This window comes from Euprymna scolopes, chromosome 7, assembly GCF_053919585.1.
Source record: "Euprymna scolopes isolate OS-2025 chromosome 7, ASM5391958v1, whole genome shotgun sequence".
NCBI classification, from domain to species: Eukaryota; Metazoa; Mollusca; class Cephalopoda; order Sepiida; family Sepiolidae; genus Euprymna; species Euprymna scolopes.
The window spans coordinates 116,662,503-116,688,285 of NC_136488.1; the positions used below are offsets into that span (position 1 = coordinate 116,662,503).

General features: G+C 34.0%; 1 long non-coding RNA gene across 1 annotated transcript in view; it reads left to right on the top strand.

The window, feature by feature from the left end:
• Positions 1-16,023: 16,023 nt before the first annotated feature.
• The window catches only part of LOC145279905 (uncharacterized), a 66,783-nt gene continuing 57,023 nt past the window's right edge, over positions 16,024-25,783 (top strand). The window contains exon 1 of the long non-coding RNA XR_013868483.1: positions 16,024-16,620. This is a non-coding gene — a long non-coding RNA (uncharacterized LOC145279905). The remainder of the gene's footprint in view (positions 16,621-25,783) is intronic.

Here is a 25,783-nt window from a genome sequence, read left to right on the forward strand (position 1 = left end):
CTGTCCTCGGGTTGTCCCCGGTCCTAGTATGTCTCCAGCAGATGCTAAGTCTCTGAGAGACACATTAAGCTCTGTACCATCTGCATGTCATACCAGAGCATACTCGGGGTTCACCTTTATGAGCTCTACCTCGTGCACTAAGGGAATGTTCTTGGTGTAACATGCATGTCATCTCAGAAACACAGTACCGGATCGAGAGAACCAAGATGGAAGCGATACTCCCACCAAACTTCATTGCTGGAAAGGTAAAAACCTCTCGCGTGGGGTGCCATTCATGGTGGTACACAATAGGGATCATATGGTGTATAATGCGACAGGAAGGAGATTTTCCCAATTATCAATCGAACATCCATTATTTGATGCAGCCAATTGAACTGTCTTCCAAATAATGGCATTATATCTTTTGCATTGGCCGTTATCCTTAGGGTTGTAGAGAGTTGTCTGGTTTATAGCTGCTCTTCATTCCTGTAGAAATTGTTGAAGCTGCTCTGACATGAAAGAAGCCTCTCAGTTCGAATGTATGTAGGCAGGAACTTCAAAAACAGTGAATAGTAAGCAAAGGCATTGTATAATTGCAGTAGCTGATATGTCTGAACGAGGGAAGACAAAACGAAACTGTAATTATTCGTCAACAACAGTTAATATATATTGGTTCCTTGTTTTGCTTGGTAGTGGTTCTTTAAAATCAAGATTTAGTCTTTTGAATGGTTGTGTTGTTTTAATTAAAACACCAGTTTTTGATTTATAAAATCGAGGCTTTATTTCAGCATATGTTCGACAGGAATTTGTAATTCTTTTTACCTCCTCCACCGAAAAAAGCAAGTTTCTACACCTCACAGCATGAACCATTCAAGTAATGCCCGGGTGACAGAGATTGTTATATAGCATTTGGAATCCATCCTTGTTTGATGCCGTACAGCATACTCTTGACAGTGCATTAGGTGTTAAGTTCTCCTTGCTGGGTCGGTAGCTGACATCAAAAGAGAAACAAAATCGTTCAATTCTCCACCTCGCTATTTTCTCATTCTTTATTTTGCTTGTAGTCTTAGAGTTGAAGATAAAAGCAACTGATTTTTGGTCAGTAATAAGTTTAAAGTGGCGTCTGATTAGGTAGTCCTGCCATTTTCTTAATGCCTCAACTATGGCGTAGGCTTCCCTTTCAATTGTGGATGTCGTCATTCAGCCTGTGAGAGGGTCCTTGAAAAAAAGGCTACAGGATGATGAGCTTGTCTCAAAGAAGCAGCAATAACACAGTCTGATGCATCCGTTTCAGCAAACAGAGGAATATTTTGGTCTATTGTTGTAATTGCTGATTTCGCAATATTCTTTTTCAGCTCCTCAAATGCCTCAATGGCTTGATGAGACAGAGGAAACGTCTCTACTTATATTTTTTTGGAGAACGATGCAATCTACTGAGAGTGGTGAGCAAACATGCCCATAGCAAGTCAAAGGGAAAGCCGATTGTGAGGAACAGGCTTCAGTAAAAGTTTCAATCGATCTGCATCCAGTGTTACAAAACCTTTGCTTATGGTATAACCCAGCAGGTTTATTTTGTCCAGTCAAAATGAGCATTTGTCATCGTTTAGGGTAAGGTTGTATTTATCGACGGCAAACATGAACCATCTGAGATTTTCATCATGTTCCTTTTTATTATGGCCACATTGTCAATATATGCAAATGTGCCTTCAGTTTCTCATGCATTAATATTTGGTCAACTATCCTTTGGAAGCTCTCTACCCCATTCATAACGCCAAAAGGAATCCTGCGAAATTTATATAGCCGACCATTTGCCTCAAAAGCTGTCTAAAGCTTGTCTCTAGGTCTAATGGCGATCTGATGGTGTGCACTTTTCAAGACCAGAAGGCGTCCAAAGAAGTAAATCTATTTATGGTTTGGGAGTAATTTATAATTATTATCTTTTTATGGTTTTCAGAAGTGGTTATAACTACCTGAGCCCTCCAGGGTGATTTGCTAGGCTCAATTATACCCTCCTCAAGTAGTCTTTTTATCTCAGAGTCAATAAATTTTTTATTATTATAAGAAAAACGTCTGCTTCTTACTGCTATGGGTTTGCAGTTTTCAGTTAAGTTTTCGAAAAGTGACGGGTACTGGATTTTTGCTGTTGCCAATCCACAAATTTTCAATGCAAGCATTGAACTGCCAAACAGAATTTCAATCTGTGAGTGCTACTGCAAAAAATCGTGTCCTAGTATTATTTCACAACAAAGGTTTTTCATTACAGATAATTTAGTGGTTAGTGGTAGGAAACGTCATTAAATAGTGAGTCCACCAAAAATATCCACTTACTTGTGCAGATAATGATGCATTTGCCATTGTTACTCTGTTAGGGGCGGGGACAAAATACAAGTTGTTGGTTTTTACCAGACTTTCTTTGATAAAATTTTCTGAACTGCCAGTATTGAACAAAGCATTCGTAGATCTTCCATTCATTTTCACTTTTACAGTAGTTTTTGAAAGGCATACTGGAGAAGCAGCTAAAGTTGCAGATGTATTTTGAAAAGTGGTTTTAGAAGATTTGCATACCTTTGAAAAATGACTAAGTTTTCCACATTTATGACGAGTATCTCTAGCAGGGCATGAAACTCATAGGTGTTTAGATAAGCCACAAAAATAGCAGGTGTACCTTTTTAAAGTGGCAGTGACTGATTGTTCTTGAAGCTTCGTCAGACTATCATCATGAGCGGGGGCCAGTAGGAACAGGTGGGTTTAGCGTGGCGCCCACAGTGTCTGGCTGTAAATAAGAACTAGACTGCTGTATAGCACGTTCGAAGGTATTGGCTTGCTCATAAGCTGTTCTAAGTATAAGGGTTTTATTCTCAAGAAGACGTCTTACCTGATGGGATGTCTCAGTCTTTCTGAATGTAGAACCTCGATGAAATTTATAAATGTTTTCCGCCAATCACTTTCTGAATCTGTTGTAAATCACTCCAGTCACATAAATTGTTCCATTCTTAATTGAATAAATCGTAATGAAAACAGGACGAGAGATTCAATCTAGTAATCTTTTATTCAATTAAGAATTCTACCACACGTCTACTTAATAAGCAGAAATGCACAGCTTTTATAGCTTGGATTATCAAAGAGGAGATAATCAATATTCACAACACAACTAATAAAAAAACAAGGCAGGGGAATTGAGGGCAATAGCAAAGAAAGATGACAAACACAGATGTTTGGTTTAAGACGAAAGGATATCATGTTTTATTGTTTACCAAGAAAAAGGTAAAATGTACAGCAATGGCTTCAGGATCAGCTGAAGCAAGAACAGCCATCTCGTGAGGCTGAGGTTCTTGGGTCCTTGAGGTAGGAACTAGTAGCTGGACGTCAGGGAACATTGGTAAAGATGGCTGGACGTCAGTGGGCTACTGGAGCTGGTGGCTAGAAGCGCCGGGGCTACAGGAGTGAGCTGGATGCACTGCAGAAGTAAGCTGGAGTTGCTGGAAGTTGCAGGAGTGAGCTGGAGATGCTGGAAGCTGCAGGAACTGGTGTGACAGGCTATAAGGGGGAGTTCCAGGAGGCAGGCAGCAGAAGAGAGTAGAATGTGTATCGCACACAGCTAGTTTGTTGAATAACCCTGAAAAGGGTTATTTTGGGTACTGCTACTGCTGCTCCTGGTTCTCACGGTGACTGGGTCCACTGACTTGATAACAGTCAAGTTAAAACGAGAGAGCTTCTATCTCCCAAGCTGAACTGAAGATTTACAGTGAAGGCTGCTAGTTTTATGGAGAGCTATTCATGATACATGCTCTACATCCAGTGACGATGTTGCTAAACAACGAATGGCTCTAATTAATTTCATACCATATTACTTACAGTTATAAGTGCCTTAAGTGTTTATTAGTTCCATTTTAATCTAGGTTTGAAATAATAGTCCTTTGTTTTTTTTTTTAGTTCGTGAAAGATGAAGATTTTGCATGTTCTCTTTGTTGTTTGAAAACGGTCGTTGCTATTTTTAGCACATGTGGTTGTGGCATATTTCTGGGAGTGTCATGTTTTCTACTGATGGGAATTTGAGTTTTTTGACATTGTAGGAGCAGCGATTTGAGACCATGACAGTATATATATATATATATATATATATATATATATATATATATATATATATATATATATATACTAGCAAAAGTACCCGTTGTTGACTGGGTTCAAAAACAGCCTACAGAAAATGGACTCTGATTTATGAAAGTATGATAGGTTATGAAAAGGAAGGGTTGTAAATTTGGGTTGAATTTGGGGGTATCAAAACCAAAGCAAAATATGATGAAAGTAAAAATAAAATAGATAAACCCCAGAATTTATTATACCATACCTGTTCACACTGAAACACTTATCACAATATTCTGCGGATCTATATTAAAAACACTTGTTAAACTTTGTGACATATTTCCATTCTATGGAGGTCAGGTGCGAATGAACACCCCATAATTTTATCATACCATATTTCTTCAAACAGAAACATAATTATCAAAGTATACTTACACAGATAGATATGAAAAGTCTTTATTAAAGTTTGTGCCTATTTCCATTCTATGGAGGCCAGGCGCGAACACAGACCCCACAATTTTATTATACCACCCCTATTTAAGTTAAAACATACTTATCAAAGTATTCTTATGTACATCTATATCAGAAATACTTGTAAACGATTTTTTTAAATTTTTAAATTTTTTATTTCCATACTTTGTGGACCAGGCATGAACGCAGACCCCACAATTTTAATGAACCACTGTTCTGCCAGATCAAACATACCCATTCCTGTGTCTCGATACATCTATCATTATATGTAATTAGTTTTTTAAAATAGTCAACCATATAGGAGCCTATTCGTGATCAGACACACACACACACACACACACACACACACACACACACACACACATTCAGCTTTATATTATATATATAGTAATAAATGAACTTGAAAAAAATTATTTTCAATAATAAGACAAACATATCAGGATAGAAAAGCTCTACTCGGTTAAGAGGAGCAAATTCTAGAATAAATTAAAAAGATAAGGAGTAAACTGCTACCATTACTCACTAGCAGAGCATTATCACGCTTTACAAAGTAAACACCTGTCAGCACATGTACACAGTGTGATGATATATGGAAGTGAAATCTGGCAAGTAAGATTTGAGGACATGAGTTGCATGGAGAGAGATGAAATGATAATGTGAGTCTTAAAGACAAACTTAGATTTGATTACCTCAGATTAAATTTGTACAGCATTGGGAGATTCTGCAGAACAGGAGACTTCGATGATGTGAGCGTATGGAGAGAATGGTTTAAAGTTCTTAGGTTAGTAGATGTAGAACAACTGTGCTAGAAGTGTCAGTTGACAGAGGAAGGCCAAGAAAAAATATGAGGACGTAATAAAGATGAACTTGAGCAAAAGAAGAATAAAGACGTGAAAAAGAGAGGTTAGTTTGGAAGTAAATTTCTAAAAGCCGTCCAACACATGCCAGCATATAAAACAAATGTTAAACTGAATATAATGACGATCATTGAAGTTTTGAAAAATCTAAATCAGTATTTATTGACCAATGACAGGGTATCTGGTCAGGCTTTTGAACATCTACATAACAAAATTGGCAGACAAGTCACAGTTCATGTTAAAAAATAACAATTTATATTAACACTTTAAAAAGCATGTTTTAATTGTAATTATATTTGCTCATTTAAACATTATCGATATTTTGGCTTAATTCTTTTATTTCCGTAAATATAAGCAACACGTTTGTGTAGAAATTTGTTGCACAAAAAGAAAGAACTAGTTTGAAGCAGCAGTTGTTATTGCATACTAACTCATACACGTACATCACAATTCAGTCGGCTTCTTGAAGGCCAAAAGACTCTTAGCAATAGTACACATACACTCGTGAGCAAAAAAAATGGGCCAAATTTCATAAATTTTATTGCACTAAAAGCTATATTGAACAAAGAACAAATGAATAAGGAAACTTATCGAGACAAACTTAAACGAGAAACACAGAACAAGACATTTACTTTAATAAATGCTTCGGATGGAATCACATTCCCTTTTGATTTCTTTAAAAGACCAATCCTTTTAGACATGCTCTTAACCAAAGTGGAACATTGTGAAGAGGAGATGCTATTTCATTCACTTTGCACAGCTTCCAACAGTTTGTCATTGTTCTCAAAATTTCTTCCGGCTAATGCACGAGATATTATGGGCCAAATATTCTCGATTGGGTTTAAATCGGGGCTTTCATCTGGCCAAAATATCACATCAATTGAATTATCAGAAAAACATTTTTTTGTGACTTCAGTAGTGTGTGCAGGGGTATTTATCAGGTTAAAAAATAATGTTCTGGGATATTCCCAACTTCTCGATACTTGGTAACAGTCCTGTTTCTAATATTCCAATGTATTCCTTTGCATTGTTTGACTTCTCACATCTAATAAGTTCCCTAACTCCTGCTGCAGTAAAAGTTTCCCATACCATTATCCCTCCATTCCTGTGTTAACTGTCATTTTTATGCCACTTGTCAAAAATCTTTCTCCAGTTCTTTGATTCCACCGTTCGGGAGCATCAGGAGCATCACTAACAAGACAAAATCTTGATTCATCTAACCAGAAAACATTCCTGAACCAGTCTGTATCTTCCTTGCCATAACACGAGAAAAATCTCTTTCTATTATTGATGTTCTTCTTAGATAAAAATGGCTTCTTTGCACACCTTTTAGAGAAAAATCTCATTTCTTTCATTCGTCTAGATATTGTATATCTAGAAAGAGAATTTACAACCATTGGTTTGAATTCTTTGCTATGGTCAACATAAGATTTCTTTCAATCCTTCAAAACAGTTAATTTAAGCATGTGGTCGTCCTTCAAAGTGGATACTCTAGGGCAACCAGATCCAGATTTCCCTTTTAACAAGCGTTCAACTTCGAACCTTTGACCAATTCGCTTCACTAAAGAAAGAGATGTTTTCGCATTTTATTTTCTTAAAATATCAAAAATCTGCTTGTAAGTCATTTTTTTTTTTTTTTTTTTTACATAGGCATCACCACATTATCAAGGCCAAGAGGCCACTCAAGGATAAGGGTTAAAGAGTGTACAGTAAAAATTGGACAATATAGTAATCGTTAGTAATGAAAATTTGGTAAATTTGATAACTTATATGGAACGGCTCATCAAGAACTTATTTACGTTAGACTTGAAGACAACCATATTGTAGTCAGCCGGAAAGCAGGAAAACGGAAGACAATTTCACAGGCGTGCAGTTCTAAGAAAGAAGCTTTGTTCATGGAATCTATGTTTAGGTTTAGGCACAGATAAAGAGTGGGGGGAATTATTGATAGTGTTTACAGCTAGACGGGTGTTTCTTGTGAAAGTTTGGCGAGGGGGGACCATAGATTGAAGCTCAGTCGAACACTTTCCATGAAAATAACGATACATCAGAGACAAACTCGCAACATCTCTTCTGTGAGATAGAGGTTGCAAGGAAGAGAAAAGGACATCTCCTACGAGGCTACGAAGTCTATTTTGAACTCTATCAAGGCAGCTCATTTTGGACTTCTTTAATCCTGCAATTCGGTTTTTTATATTCTCACCAACATGTGGTCTTACCATTTTTAGGATTAATTTTTTCACTTATTATTATATGTTATAATAATAATGATCTGCAAAATAGAAATTTTCAGTTAAAATTAACAAAAATTCATGGAAAAATATTGAAAAATCGATTTCTTCCTTCTTTCACTTTTAGCCCATTTTTTTTCTCGTGAGTGTACACTTTCTTTCTGAAAAAAAAAACACACATTTTCATGCCTATTCCATTTACACACAAGTAAATGCATGCATTGTCAGCTGAAACAATCGTGCATACTCAAGTTCAACTCTTCTTAAATCATAACGTTGTTGGGAGTCTCATTCTATGCTCTCTTTATCTTCTGTTGTCTTGAGTTGTCAATAAAAATTGTTATTTTTCTATGAATAGACTTTCTTATTCTTTCTTTTGGTATTGCCCTTTACTCTACAGACTAATTATTTTCATTCAGAAAATATTTGGGCACATGTTTTCGAGTAGTAATAATTTTTTTTTTTTGCTTTTTACAAATGAGTTACTACTTGTCAAGGCTTAAAAGGCACTCAAGGATAAAGGTTGTCACGTTGATGATGAGACAATACTTTGGGTATTGGAGACGATAGTTGAAACTGGGCTGGGGTAGGGTTGCTTAAAGAAAATGAAGTATTATGTATGATGAAAAGTTGTTGTTAGTAGTAAACCTATATCAATAAAATTGACATGTTTGTATGTGTGTTTTTTCTCACATCAACAAAACTTTGTTAAATTATGCATCAAATTATTATTATTATTGCTTAATTGAATATTTATTGAAATAAAAAAAAAATGCAACAGCATAGAATAAAATGCAACAGAATTAAATACACCAGAATGCATTTTTTCTTCATAAATAAATCAATCATTTTAATCTCTTTTTTATAAAAAAAAAAAAAAAAGAATGGATTATTTTGTGAGCCGTCAAAATTTGGAAGTAATTAAATTTGGAATAGAAATTAATTTTTGACTTTAAAATTCTTAGAAAACCCTTAGATTGAAATATTACCATAACTAAATTCGTTATAGTTTTATAAAAATTACATACAAAAAGCAACAAACAAAAATGAAATGCTGAGTCAGCACAGTTAATAATAGATGTGTGGCAGACTGCTGTTGGAAATAAAATATGATTGATTTATGGATCTTTACACGAAAATGAGTCAAATGTTTTTCAATATTTGCATACTTGCTAGTCTATGCTGCATATATCATATAACTGAAGCAGTTCAAGCCATAAGTAATTGAGGCATAGGCACATTGAGAATTGCTTCATTCCATGTGCGATTTCAAATCTGTATAGGCGAGTTTGTAATGTTGACTCAGGAACTTGTGCATTGCACATTCAAACTGGACCATAATGCTGTACAGCAATGAAAAACACCTGTTGTGTAATAGGACCACAATCAAGCAACCAGATGGTTTGAGAAATTTTTGTTGGGTTATAAGAACCTTAGCAATTTAAAAAAAGTGGATAAGTCTAAAGATTGTGGATTCTGAAGACATGTTCCAAGTCATAATGATATTAAAAAACTGGGAAATATACTTGGTCTCTCGGTCTGTGAAATAGCAGATGGATTTCTTGCATTCAATAAGACCCATCTCCAGCAAAAAAAAAACAAAAAAGAAATTGAAAAAAAAAAGCGAGAGTATAATGGGTCTGAATGTTCTTAATTATAATTAATGTAATAGTAGGTTATAATATAAAGTTTATCTGGTCCCAAAAGTTAATCAACATTGAAGTTTCAAATGAACATGCCTTTTATTGATTTTTGCTGAAAAATGGAATCAAACAGCTCAAACAAACAGGGAGAATGAAATCACATAGGTGCTACAAATAGTATTCCGATGATTTGTATTAGCTGGGAAGCTAGTGGTCATTCTATATACATCAAAGGAAAATAGTACATAATACAATAAAAAATAGCTGACTGCTACAGATGAAAATATATTGAAATCAGTCTGAAATTAGAAATTAAGAGAAAATGCTTGGTATTCATGCCATGTTTTTATTAGCTGTGAATGCCATTAACGAGGAGAAAGAGGCTGAAACCTTGTTTCTATTTCTGAAATAACATCAGTGAAGAGTTCTAATAAAGAGAGATAATTTATAACAAATTATTATCTCGTCAAAAGCATCAGGTTCTGTCAAATTTTAATACACCTTAGTAGTAGTCTACCAGTTTAAGGATATAAACTTTTGGGAGGATCCCCTGGCCTCTAAAATCTAGAAGAAACTCTACATCAAAATTAACTTACATAATGAATAATTTTCTTTCTTTTTTTAATTTAGATAAACCACAGTTATTAAGAAAAATCGATTCTGCTTGTATGTGGAAAATTTCTCAAGTTATATTGACTGTTATTAGAGTGTGCAGATTATTGCAATCCAAGACACAGGCACTCAGATGAAATTACTCAGCTAGCTAAAATTTTGCATGTACAATGATTTATATCTCTATAAATTATGTGGCAAATTACAACTCTGAACCAATTATGGTTTCTGATTCACAGGTATTTGAACTGAATTAGGTGTGAAATTGACAGTGATCTGGTTTTTGTATTTAAAAAGACAAACACTGCAGGAGACCTTTGATGAAATAAAAGAAACATGTGGTAATGATGCCCCATCAGATGACCTTGTAAAATGCTGGCATCGTGAATTTAACCCTGCCAGGAAATCTGTGAAAACAGCTTCCATATCTGGTCCCTTCTGCCATTGATGAAGCATCTCTCAGTCAAGTTGAGGCTACAATTTTGTAAGATCGATGTATGGCTATTCGTCAAATATTCCAAGAGCTCAAAATTAGTAAAGAGTCTGAGAAAATTATCATTCATGATGATTTGCATATGCATAAGATGCTTGCCAGAGTGATTATCAAGTTGCTGACACCTTTCTAGAAGTAAGAATGTATTTTGCTCAAAGATGAATTTGAAGATGTGTCAAGAAAATGAGTAAAAGTTTTTCAAAAGACTGATTACACGGGATTAAACCTGGATCTGTCACTATGATCCAGAAACAAAGCTCAGTCAATAATGTGAAAGCACTGGAACTTACTAACTCCAAAGAAGGCAAGAGTGAAGAGTGCAGCCCCCCGCTGGCAAAGTCATGTTCAAAGTTTTTTGGGATCAGGACAGAGTAGCAATAACAGATTTCCTGGCAAAGGGTACAACAATTACAGGAGTCTATTCTTCATTTTTGAGGAAATTAAGAGAAGTTATTAAAAGAAGGGTAAAATCAGAAAAGGAACTCTCCTGCCGCAAGACAAAATTCTGATCCATAACATGCAATTTGCTGGATCAGAAGCATAAGCATGTAGCTATGAAATCCTTCCCTATGCCCTGTACATTATTGACCTTGCATCCTCTGATTTTCTCACCTCTTCCCAGCCATGAAGTATTTTTTGAAAGGAAAGTGTTTCTCAGATGATGCAACTTTGGTTGGAGAACCAACGGTCTCCAGAGCTGCATTAAACGATGGAGAGATGCATTACTCTAGGTGGTTCCTATGTTGAGAAAAGCTTATAACTGTGTTAAGTTTCGTTTTTAAAAAAAGGCACAGTGACACTTGGCTGTAACCATATCTACAGGAACATTATATAGGGAGTTGAGCAACGTGATTTCTATTCACATTACACTTGAACTTTTGCATGTCAGTACAGCCAGGGAAGCAAGAAACTAGGGGGGGGGAATTCTAAATTCTAGTAGATTGAGGAAAGAAACTGTTAGAATAAAGGGTTTTCTGGCATTTAGGGATCTCTACAATGAAGAAGTGGGATTTTGCTGCTTACCAAGTTAGTTGAAGGTATTTACATCGGGGGGGGGGGGCACAAGTGCTATGAGATAATCAGAGCACATTTTATTAAAATACCTGAAAACAGGCACAGTGATGCAACATTGCAGCAATGGGACAGGGGTTGGAGTTTGGAGACTTTTTTCTGGACACTAGAAGGAGAGACTAGTGATAAATGCACCAGATGTAGCAAAAATAATCAATTCTTGGGTGAATGGTAGCTTTGTAGAGATATAGAATACTGTCAGGTGTGAGACATTTTCTAGCATAGTAGAAAGAGAGACTATTTTCTTTGCAGCAACCTTGGCAATATCTTCAATGCATTTGTTCCAGGTTGAACAAAGAGTGTTCAGATATTATTAGTCATGGCAATCAGTGATTGAGGTTTCTTGTAATTGTTAAAAGAAAGAAACTTAGTCTTAGCATCATTAAATGTTACCATCCATTTACATTCCCATTCCATTACAGACTGAAGGTCGTTTTTTAAGGTTTCTTTTGCCTTAGATGTGTGCACATTCATTTTTTCTTCATGTGTGTTGTGAGTGTTGTGTCATCAACAAATTATACCCATCTTGGAGACAATTATATCAGGAAAATCCCAGGATCAATCCTTGAGGCACACCCATATTTATATCATGCTGTTTGGACGTACCTATATTGGTAACAACTTGGATTTTTCTCTTTAAGAAGGATCTGATCATACTAAGTATTTGTCTAATAATACCATATGATTTAATTTTCATGAAAAAACCTTTGTGACAAACCCCTGTCAAAGGCTTTAGATACATCAAGGGCTACTGCGTTCATCTCACTTGCTTTATCCAGTAAATGGTATATGTATTCAGAGATTATCATTAAGATATATGCAGTAGAATGAGCTTGTCTAAATCCCTACTGTCAGTCGGAAAGAAGTTTAGTATTTACGAAATTGTGGACTAGTGCTTGATTGATTAAGGACTGAAAGATTTACTTACTATATTGGTTTGGCTTAACAAATGGCAACACAATACCTATTGTAAACGATTCATTGTATATGATCTATTGAACACAAATTGCTATTTTAACTATAGCTACTGTAAAACTGCATGTTCATACTTTACCATCAGTATTAGTCTATTAATGAACCTATTAGATCTCAGCAAGGTAGATTCCATTTTCTGTAATGGTATCCATTAAGCTAATCTCCTTAGGTTGTGTGTGTAACCAACGCTTGAGATTATATTTACAAAAGAACATTAGCATGAAATAACACAAGTTATTATATTCAACTTCACCATTACATAAAAATAACTACCAATTTTATTCAATCGTCTCTCCCTTTAAGATAAGGTGCAAATAATAACTTCTAACTTTATAGATTCCACACTGTCTGCCAAGCTCGAGTGTTGCATCACTGTGCTTGTTTTGCAAACACAACAACAGAATGTGCTCCAAAAAACTTACTGCATTAGTATGCTCTCAATGTAAATATCCCCAACCGAGCTGGCTAGCAACAAAATTCTACCCCTTTTATTGTAGAAGTCAAGATTTTGGAAGATTTTCTATTCAAATAACTTCTTTCTGTGTACTGCTTGTCATAGGAATTTTCTCTCTGCTCCTTGTTTGCCTGATCGTACTTACATGCAGAAATTTAAACTCTCCATCAAGGTTGCCCCTATAAATCTAGCCTCTATTAAAGTAAATACTAACAATACAGTGGTGATATAGCTTGTTTAGAGTGTACAAAAGTACAAAATGAATAACGTTCTGAATTTTGGGTACAAATGTAGGGATATAAAATGGTCCCTAATGTATAAAAAAAAAAAAGAAGAAAAATTAATTTTATATGGTCAAAAAGATTAACAACCACTTAATAGTAGTTGTTAATCTTTATAAGGCCATCAAGAATTTTTTCATATTAAATGTACCATTTAATCAAATGTTAACTCCTAAGTAAAATGTGTCAAGGTAATGTTGGGTCATATATAAGAAATATAAGTTAATTGACTTTTGCTCTGAAAATTGAAAAATGTGAAGTCATTTAATGGAAAAAGAAATGTCCATTACAATATAATTATATGTATTTTATGAGGATGTCGTTAAAAAACAAACTTCTAGCTACCCCTTATCCACTCACAAATTTAAGCAATTTGTTAGCAGGAAGTTGACAGGTAAGCTACTATTTACTTTTATCAAACAAAGCAATAAATAAAGATGTGAAATATTTGCGATCATTTAATGAAAATTATCAATAAACAACCATTGGAATAAAGCCATGTTTTAAGAGAATGACGTAAATCGTTCATTGTTTAAAAGGAAATACATTTTATTGTGAGATTAAAAGTATAACAGTGGTCACTTGTTTGTGGTAGTAATTAACACACGAGATAACGGCTGGTGGTGATGTCACAGAATAAAATGTGTGTGTATATATATATATATATATATATATATATATATATATATATATATATATATATATATATATGTGTGTGTGTGTGTGTGTGTGTGTGTGTGTGTGTGGCATCAAAAAGAAAGTCTGCACTTGTCAATTTTTTTTTCAGAATCTGCAAATTTAAGCTAAATTGAATGTAACTGTTTAAACAACCCATACCTCATTTGATTCACCTTTTATTCCTCAATAATTTTATCGGTTCATATTTGACTTTTAATTGAAGTATACTAGTGTTCACGTCAATTAAAAAATTAACTCCAAATTGAGAAGGCAAAAAAGAAACTCCGCAGCAACAAATGAGCTTAAAACCTGCTTAAAATATCCACCTTTTAGGCAACAAAGCATCTCTATTCGTAATTGTTGTCCTGCTTACACAACATAACATTTAGTTCATATGCTTCAATTTTCTCTTAGTGATCGTCAGGAGCTCATTAATCTCCACCTTTCTAGTTTATCCAATTGCGAAATCAGCCGCGGATTGAAATGTGAAGAGAAAACGGTATGAATGACTGCAAAAGCACCAAAACATTGGCATTTTCCATGATGCCTCTAGGTCTGGTCGTCCTAGAGTTACTTCTTACAAGGAAGGCAATGCTATCAAGATATGCAGCCTCAGAAACAGATTTAAAATTGCTCCCCAAATCCGACAAAAATGTAATCATGTTAAAAAGTGCTCTCTTTCTACAGTTAGGAACAAATTGAAGAATTTAATTTATGAGGCTGTGCTGCAAGACGTGAGCCAATGATTTCTGTAAAGAACAGAAGGCGCCATCTGGACTTCGTTAGATGCAATGAAGATCATGACTCTTCATATTGGTCGAAAGTGATTTTGAGCGATAAAAGCAAGTTCAGTAGCCTAGGCAGTGATGGTAGGCAGTAATCCATCAAAGGAAAAGCAAAAGATTTAATCCTAGGTGCACAGTTTCCATGCTGCAAGGTGGTAGAGGTTCAGTTTTGTTGTCGGGCGTTATTAGTGCTAATGATCCAGGGCCTACACTTCGTTTGCAAGGTTGAATTAATTCAACCAAGTACATTAATATGTTGACTGAACATTTTCTACACTATTTTGGCCAGAATTTAGCTGATAATCCCATCTTCATGCAGGATAATGCTCCCATTTACACAGCTGGCAATGTCAAGATGTTCCTTGAAAGCATGATATTCCATGTTTGGATTGATCTGCACAATCTCCAGATCTCAATCCTATCGAAAACGTATGATAATACATCAAGCAACAGCTACGAATGATGAAATTTCAAATTTGGAGAACTTTGGACAAAAATTAAAGAGAAGTGGGATGCCCTTTCACCAGAATATTGTGACAGACTAATTCAAGGAATACTCCAAAGATTGCAGGCTGTCAAATTGCAGAAGGGCTATACTACTAAATATTAACTAATTCACTGTGTTCCTGTTGTATTTGTGTTGCATTAATGTTCTAAAGTTACATTTAAATAACAATTTTCCATTGTGTGGAGTTTCATTTTGTCTTCTTGATTTTAAATTGATATGGATACTAGGATACTTCAATTAAAAGTCAAATATGACCAGGTAAAATTATAGAGGAATAAAAGATGAATATAATGAGGTATAGATTTTTTAAACAGTTACATTTGATTTAGCTTAAATTTTTTGAAAAAATGACTGACTTAGTAGTAGGATTTAAAAAATGAATCATTGAACCTTTGCTCAGTTTAAACAAATATTACTGTTTATTCTATCACTAACACAACTAAGGAAAAATATGTAATGTCAGGATAACAATTCCTGACAATATATATATATATATATATATATATATATATATATATATATATATATATATATATATCATTGTTCATGAATGAAAACTCATAGCGTTAATTGTTAAACAATATGCAATTTGCATATTGCTATAGCAAGAGACTATAAGATAGTCGAATTATGTTGTCAGCAGAACTAGGAATGCATCCATGTCAGGAAATCAATGTACTGCAACCATTTTTGAGATGATGAGAGAACAGAGAGAAGTATGAGGAGAAAACTGATTGCAAGTTGCATTATTTTTTAGATTGCACCACCACCCTCATCAACAACAACAACAACAACAACAACAACAACAACAACAACAACGGCGACAAGACTATAGCAAATTAATTTTTTATTTCAAAGAGATATTCTGTGCTTTGCATAACAAAAAGAATACATGACCAAAACTGATTGACAAGTACTGTTTATGGAAAACGTGCAATGTCCGAAATAAGAAAACAAAATTGTAAACAAATGAAATTTTCAATATTATTGACTTGATATTGATAGAGATTATTAATATGCAGTTGCCATCATTATTCTCATATTCTCATATTCTCATATTCGGTTAAACATCAGTTTTACATGTTAGCATGTGTTGAACAATTTGTAGAAATTGACTTTTAAACTAACCTATCACCATGCACCATCCTCATCCTCATCAAGCAGTGAATCCGATATTAGTTGCCTCTCAGGGGAGGCAGTGTTCTTCAACCCTCAGACTTCAGATGAGAGCGCAAATGAACAAGAGACCTGGACAGTCCCCCTTCAAAGAAGTACCCGACGGAAGAGAGCACCACCTCTCTGCCATCTCTGTGATCATGAGATCAGGGGTGGGGATGAGGGGAAAATAGAAACGGAGATACAAACGGCCTACCTGTGGAGCGCCCACGTGTCTGCCTATCAAGCATGTTGGACAGGAAAATGAGAAACCAAAATGCAGTCTGTGATATTTAACAGAAACAGTCTTATGTGATCTCACGAGATTCACATGGGTGAAGGTAATATAAAACAGGTCGCTTAGAGGAATGGGCGAGTTTTTTGTTTTGTTTGCTATACTTCTACAATATGTCTTCCTTGTTTTATCATTTTTATTTTTATATGTTTTCCTTGTTTTATCTTTATTATTTATTTATAAGTTTTCCTAAAGTTAACAGGGGCGTATTAGAAATAAATGTTTCTCTTCAGAGCACAATTGAACAATGACACTGGGCTTTTGCATTTTAAACTTTAATTCAAGCTATTATATAACAATTTTGTGTATAGCCAAGAACCACACCGACATTAGATATGATTTAGTGCATAAAGTTATGCTTTAGCGAAGGAAGAAAATAAAGATTAAATATGAGTACTAACATGCAAATGGTTGTTAACTCTGTTTCTTTCTTCGGTTCGTTTAGATACACTCTTTCTGTCACTTCCTAAAGTCAACAACTTTTAACATAAAGATGTTAAGTTTCAACCAATTGAAATTTTTCAAAACCTCAAAAATATAACATCTATACAACAGTGTACTAAACCAGTGCAAACTTAGAAATTCCTAAAAGACCTGGCAGAACCATTTGTGTTTTAGTATTCATTCATATAAGAACCGTATTTGTTTAACCAAAGTAAGTCTTTTATTATTTTTTTATAAATATTTTTAAAGGCTTTTATGCATATATATGTTTTACTATGGACAACAAAAACGGTTTTAAAAGAAGCATTATGTTGCTTCTGCTGTTCTGTACTTGTTGAAACTTCATATAGTTAACACAATTGCTGACATCACAGATTCTGTGCTCTTTTTTCACATTTTGTTGGAGGAGCCTAGTATTTATTAGTACATCTCTTCACTTTTAAAACTATAAACATTTGCTTTTTTGCTTTTTTTTTAATGACATTTTAAGCAATTTTCATCCATTAAACTGGAAACTTTTCCGTTTTTTTTTCCTGTTGTGTTTATAATCTTCTTAGCACATATGTTTTACAAGGAAATCACCACTTATCAAGGTCTAAGGTCACTCGAGGATAAAGGGTAATAAGTGTGAGGTGATCACTAAGATAACAGCACAATGATCATTAGTGGTAGAAATTAGATAAAAACATATTATCTCGAAGGGTGGTTCAACAAGAACTTGTAATCAGCTGCAAAGCAAGCCAGTAGAACATTTCCACAGGTGGGCAGTTCTAGGAAAGAAGCTTTGTTCTTTGAGTTTAGATTTAGACATAGATAGAGAGTGGGAAAATTGTTGATAATAGTTCTAGTTAGACGAGTACTTGTTGTGAAGATGCAGGAGGAGACCATAGATGAAAGCTCAGATGAGCACTTGCCATGAAAATAATGATAGTTTAGAAATGAACTTGCAACGTTTCTTCTGTGAAGAAAGAGGTTACAGGGAGGAGAAAAGGATATCACTTTCAAGCTTTTGAAACCACTTTTGAACACTGTCAAAACAGAATAGAGTGCTCTGAGCAGATCCTCCCCAGTTGTCGTAACAGTATTCCATCTTAGGATGTATTTGGCTCTTATACAGACAGAGGATTGCATCGAGAATGAGATCCTGTCTGGAATGGTAGAATGATGCAATCATTTTTTTTTCAGCAAACTTGGAAACAGGTTTGATGTAATCTTCCATTTCAGGTCAGGGGTGAAGGTCGATCCCAGAAGCTTGTTGAAGCAAGGTGCTTCATTGAAATGATAACCATTGGGATGATTTCAATATTTTCCTGATTACAATACTATACTGAATTCCTGATTAGTATACCATTATTGATTCTGATTATTTTAAGACCTCTGAATATTTAGCTATAATTTTTTATTTTATTTTATTTTCAGATTACTGCAAAAGCCCATATAATATTTGCATATATTCCCGCAAGTGTCAAAAATTCACCTGTTGGAGGTTATCTATAGATTTTAGTTTCACTGATAGTTCAATATAAAAACAATATTCATTATTTTATCATTAGTACCAGCAATGGAAAATTAAGTTTAAAAAACAATTTAAAAATTCATTTTTGGCATCGGAAAACAAACACAAATTTTTCCAATTCTGATTAATCGTCCCAACACTAATTTTTACACATTTTTTTGCATTGCACTCTATGCCTATAAATGTTGTAACTGTCTTTTCTTTGGATTTAACTAACTTTACAATATTTTTAGCTGGCGAGGAAAATAAGAAATTCATCAGAATTTATATATTAAAATAAAATTATTATTTCATATGATTGATAGTAATTATAAAGATCTATGTATTTTTTTTCACTTGCTTGTTGGGCCTTTTTAGGCATCGATCTTTTCAACCATTTTCTCCATTTGTGCTATGAATACAATATTAATTAATATGCTTTTTGGTTGGTTGCTTTTGTTTTACGGCATATTAACCCTTTTTAGGTTATTTAATGCCAAATCCAGTGATTTTGAAGAAAAATATTTTAATAGGATATATTTGTTTTGCTTTTGTTTTTTTTTCAAGTCAGTTTTTATTTAACCCATATTTGGGGCCCTAACAGGTACTATCACTCCGGGTCAGAGTGAATCTGGGAGCAATGGCAATTAAGGGGTGGCTCCACACTCCCCAAAGCCCGCAAGCTGGGGCCTCACCATCTGGATATAGTTTAAGGTCATATCCAGGACCATAATTAATATGCAGATCAAATTCTGTTAAATATTTTATTCAATATTTCCCAAATATGCCATCTTAATTCCTTTTTTTTTGTTATCATTATTTCTAAATTCTTCATATTCAATTAGAAAATGTCCTCTACTATTGTTTTTATTTTGATTTGGCAACTTGTTCCCAAACTATATTACTCTATTATTACAACAGAAATTTGAATCTTTTGTAAATCTGCTTTGCAGATTGAAAAAAAAAGTAAATGTCTATAATAGTTGGAAATGCCAATATTGTTGACATTTCCATTAAATCACCTTTTTTTTTTATATCAAAATAGTTAATCCTAATTCTTTTCAATATTTCCTGACAAATGTAATCTTTCACTCTTAGTTTTGTTCTTCTTTGTATGCGATCCAATTTCAATCTCATATTCAAATTTTTATGTCTTGAAACTTCTGAAAATTTATTATTTTATTCATGCAAATTATGTTGTTATACTTTTATATTTACGGATGAATCAAATAATATAACCAATATATTTCCTAAACCATACTAAAGAAAAATGACCGTAGGTATACAAGCATTATTAAATAATCATAAGGCAGTAAGTGTCTGGTTTTTTTTTTTTTTTTTTTTTACATGGAAGTTAACACTTATCAAGGCCCGGAGGCCAGTTGGGGATAAGGGTTTGCTGGCATTTTTATGGCACAGTTTTATATATTTAAACATAAACCAAAAAAACAAAAACAAAAACAAAAACAAAAAAAAGTAAGTACCGATAAGGAACAAGAAGAAAAACAGTGAAAAAAAAAAAGTAAAAAATACTAAGACATTAAGCATATATATCTTATCTGTTGTCAATGTTGGTTTGGCATTATTAGATTGGTATTATGAGATTAAGCTAACATTTTAGGAGCATTAAACATTACAAATTGTAGAGGCTGTGGGAGAAGGAAGGAAAATTTGAGCATTCCTATTCACAATATTTGATTGGTAAACAGTTAGTGTCAAGGAACATTTACAAAAAGAGTTTAAATAAAATAAATGCGGGAGCTGCTATCATTGAAATTGTCAGTAGAAAAGGTGCAATTTGAGATAAGGATGCTTGTGTTGGGCCACATTAATGATGGTATTGATGTTGCTGGTAATATGGATGCAGTTAATAAAGTCTCACCATTATAGGCAGTTACATACAATATGCAGTGAAACTGCTGCTTCAAAGTGGTAGACCGGTTTGTTTAAAAGTTGAAGAATTTTTGTGCTTATGAGATTTGATGGTGAAAAATGGACAGTGGAATAGTGCTGAGTGAATGGGTCACCAATCTTTAATAGGACAGTTCTATGCAGAAAGAGGAGTGGGGTGAGTTTGTGAATCGAGGAAGGCATCATAATAGTATCGAAGAAAGACGTCAAGAGTTGAGTATTGTTGTTGATGGTAAACCAGCTAACAAAAAAACATAAGGTCAGATCAGTGCTAAATGTTACCCAAACTTACATGGAAAGTAATATTATCAATGTATGTGGATGACAGATGATGGATATTGCTACAATTCTAGCGCTCAGGTCAAAATACATCCAATACTATGTAATTGAAAAGCTGTAGTAATCGCAACTTGTGAGGTACAAAAGAAACACCTACCCTTTACTAATAGTCTGGATTTTGGAATGAACCGCATACAACAGTCATAATGGTGGCACTTGAAACGGTGCTGAATGGATAAATCAATTTCATTTAAGAACTCATTTGGATCTTTTTTTTTTAATTGTTAATGTATACAAAATGGATATTAAATTCAGTTTTGTAAGATTGTTCTTAGCTTTAACAGTTAAATAACTGCCATCGTTTTTGCTTCCATTTCTGATAAATGTGAAATGGACAAAAAAATTAATTGGAAAAAAAATTATGAAAAATCTAAATTCCTTAACTACTCAAAACAAGACCAGATGTGATTCTGTATTGAAGAAGATGGAGGAGGCACTGTCTAGAATGATTACATTCCAAAAGAATCGTTTGTTGATATGTATTTATATATTGTGATGTTACTTTCTTGTCCAGCATGAACATCCGTTTCTGGTTGGTGTTCCTTTCTTGACTATTAAATAGTTTTCTGCATGTTGTGTCTATGTGTTATGAGTTTTGATGTCCAGCTCGATTGTTCATTTTTAAGGGGTTTTTTTGTTGTTATTTCTTCATTGTATTGTGCTTGTGTTTATTACAACCAAAGAACCAAATGTACACTGACAAATTCAGTTCTTGGACTATAGGTTTATCACTTCAATAAATACAATTATAAATACAATTATTTCTCCCAAATTGGTCTCTTTTTTTCTTTCTTGAGTATTTCTTTATTTTATTAAGGTTGTTAAATTAACATGCTATGCAGAATTGCCCTTTGTTGTATATAACGAAAATAATTTCTGCACACATTGAAACACTGGCTTTCCTTAGATCACTAAAGTTAAGTGATGCTGAGTTTGGTCAAAACAAGATGGGTAACCATTTGGGAATACCAAATGGTGTTTTAGGAGGATGGAGACACCTTACTGCAAAAACTAACGTCATCAACTCCCCTGATCAGAATATATAAGCAACACAAGGGGACTTGTGAATTAAATAAGATGATAGAGAACATCAGTTCGGTCAGCTCGTCAGCAGCACCAAATACAGCAGAAGCAATCATTGTCAAAGACTACCAGCTTCTGCCTATTGATCACGTTCATATAATTTCAATTGAAATTTAGAATGGTGAATCGGTTTTATATATAAATTTAACATAATATGAGTTCCCATTTCTGAGGCATTTTAGTGTTTTATAGCAGTCAACTAAATTATTATTTTTCTCTGTGAAATAAATACTATGTGTTTATATTTTGGAAGTGGTAGGAGGTCTACTTTTTTAAGGTAACATAGTTTTACAACCTTGCCAGTTACACTCAGGATTAGTAGTAAAAAATTTGATGAAAATCCCTAAAAAAGTTAGTATAGCCCAGAAATGATGATGAAAGATTATAAAATTACTATATGTAAACAGTGTCCAGGATTAGAACTTTCAATACATGAGGATTTTCTAAGAATTTTAAATTCAATTTAAATGAGTTTCTATTGGTTGGTTTAAATACTTCCAAATTCCTTTTAAACAGTTATGAAGTAATTGAGCCATGTTCTTGAACCAAACACTTAAATAAAATCGATTTTTCTAAATTGTTTTTAATATTTATTTTTTAAATATGGGTAAAGTTTGTCCCCTATTTAAATCTATATCCCCCATAACAGTACTAAAATCTATTTTCAATCAATATTTATTCTATAGTTGCCTAATTTAGCTACTTTGCAAAAATTGCCTAATTTTCCTAAATTCATTGACAATAGTAATAATTGACCAAATCTTAATAATTATGATAAAATCATGAAACTTTTTATGTAGGAAAGGTACAGAAAAGTTAAGCATCCTTGCCCTGCCCCAACTTTCTCATATTAAGAAGGATTTTCTTAGTAGTAACATTATGATTTAGAAACTCATTTTTAACATAGGGAGGGGGCTTTATTAACAATTTTGTTCCTACACCATCTTATTTTGTATACCAATTGTTGACTATTTTCAATTAACTGTGAAAAATTCAAATAGCATTTTGTCAACTAAGGACGACTAATGCAAATCGTCCTTGTTTTAAAGGAAAAATAAATCTTTATTTGCTTCACTATTTTCTATTAATTACAAGGAAAATATTTTAGGAAAAATATTTAGGAAAATCGTCTTTTCTAATATATGCTCAATTCTCTCCCAAGTTTATTTTTTGTTTTCACAAAAATATATGATATTATACAGGGTTTTTTTGTTTCTTTTTTGCAGTGCTTCGAAAATGAAAAAGCAATAAATCTATAATTAAATATTTAGAAATTTAAAAAGAATATGAATCGGTAGAAATTTTGGAATCGAAAAAAAGAAAAGAAAAAGATATATAACAAAAAAGAAAAGTCAGTAGGTTTAGTGAGTAACAAAATAGATAGGAAGCCGTACATTAGGGTAGACAAAAGAGAGCTATGGTTAGGGTTTAAATTAGGATGTGGCAAATGTCAATAACAGAAAAGCATGGAACAATAGATGTGGATATATTTAGATTTGGTCTGTGAATACTTTAGAATTGAAAATGAGTGTTATGATGCTGAGGATTAGCAAGAGATTTTATGGCGTTTTAACAACAATGGAGATGAAAAAGTTCAGTTAACACAGTAAAGTTGGAGTTTGATAAGTTGGAGTTAACAGTTGAGGACGGATCATAGTTTGAAGCAGATGGAGAGATGAATTGACCAATCGACTGACAATGTAGTCTCGATAAGATACTAACCTTAGCATGTAGTGTCAATGATGTTGCACACACTCAGAATCCTGCCAATGTATCTGTGAAGTGATGGAGTCAGTGTTTTCCTTTTTTCCTGTTTTATTCTATTTTCATCCTTGTGAGCTGGTGCGCTCCCCATCATTGGTCACCAAGGTTAAAAAGATGACGATGACACAGCTAGAACTAGAATGATCAAAGATGAAGGAAAAATCGCTGGCACACAACGTTGTTGAATTTGTCAGTTTGTCAGAAGGTTATAGAAAAGAATTTAGTAACTCATTGGCTGCCAAGATATGTCTTGTAAGGGATTAATTCTTATAAAATAACAGTTTTCGGAAGGCTAGAAATACAAAGAGAGAGAGAGAGAGAGAGAGAGAGAGAGAGAGAGAGAAAGAGTTCATTTACTAGATAGCAAAATATTCAGAGTTCAAATTAAATCTTTTTTTAGAAGAGTTCTTTGTGTTCATAATAGTATCCGCCTTTGAAAGACATTTTTTAATGTATTCTTCTTTAAGGTAATCCCACTTTTCTATTTTAAAAATATTTTAGCAAAATGTGTTTTTTCTTTAATTCCTTTGCATAAATACTCTCGTGCTTGAGTACATTCAATAAAATGGGCAAGTCCTTTTTCCTCTACTAGCGAAGAAAATTAACCGGATTAACTAAACATTCCTTACACTTGTAGTGTGAACAACAAGTGAATAATTCTTCACATATTTACAATATTCTTCAAGTAGATTAGAAATGATAAATTTCCAGGTTCTGTCAGAATTTCATAGTTGTTTCTTCAGGTAACTTAGAAAAACTTCTTGAGATGAATTTTCGGTTCAGTGTTCCATAATTATCCTTTTCGAGATAATTAAAATATCCACCTCTCTCTACCATTACTCGAATTTACAATTAATTCTTACCACGAGGTAAAATACCAGGTTGAAAAACTGGCGGAGTCTATCTTTTTCTTGAGGATAGATGGGACTCTCTTAAGCCATGGTAGGCACTCCATCTAGTAATGGTGGGATGATAAAAAATACCTTTGATAGCTCTGGCGAAGCATCAAGTATTCAACTACGGACAAGATTTGAATTACACTACAAACTCATGTAGTGAGTTCAATATCAGCTGTGGCTGCGCTGGATGGAATTAAGACAGAGTTGTTAAGTGTTCACGATAAGATTTCTAGTCTCTTTTTACTTGCCTGAGATCTCAATAAAATATGTTAGGTAGCTTAGACATATTTAACCTGCCTTAATGCTAAGACGTCTTGTCAGCAACTCTCTTTTAATTCATATTCTTCACGGTTGAGTGGGAAAATAAGTGGCTCATTTAATCAGCAAGCGGAATGTGATCGTATGTTGTTAGAGAGAAGGAAATAGAATAAATCAGAGAGGGAGGGGAAATAAGGAAGAATAAGAAAATGTTGGAAATAAAATGTTCCCATATGATTATACCATTGCAACAACAAAAACAATAATTATATGAACGAAAGTGAAACAGAAAAAATATCACTGATAATTTTAAATTCTAACACGTGGTAAATAAATGCAGGTAGGTAGTAAGAAATGGTAATAAATCCAATCTACCAAAAATCAAGTAATTATCCAATCAATACGAAATTATCACCGATTATTAAGTAAAGAATGAACTTTATAATGGTGTACTTTTTTCATAATCGATATTTATATATGCATATTTTTTTGCCTATGTTGTTGCAAAGAAAAAAAAAGTACACAAAACCTCAGCTCACCGCAGCAGCGTCGTCCGTCGGTACTTTCCATAGACTCGTTTTCACGTCTGTACCATCTGCTCCAGTGGCCTGTTTTTATAAGACAGAGTCCTCCAAATTTGCATATTTGCATATGTGCACGAGAGCACACAAGATTCTGTGAGATTGCATTGTTATATAAGGCCATAGGCGCCATCTTGGACCCTTTTCAGCATCATGACGCTGCGTCGGCAAAGCGCACACCGAGGCTGTTTAAGAGGTAAGCCTGCATTCCCACAATTTTCGACGCACTCCCCCCTGATATCATCATCACAGAGAGGGCAGGGACGTGTTGACCTTTTTCGAGTGCTTCTTCGGAGAGAGGGACTGGGGGCTTCGTCCTCACCTGTGCTTTCGTCCTCAGTTTCAGGGTCGGTGAACCTAAGGCTGCTAATCTCAGGGTCGCTGTCCGACGAAGTCGGCATAACCCAGAATGATGGTTCGCTGGTCTCGGACTCA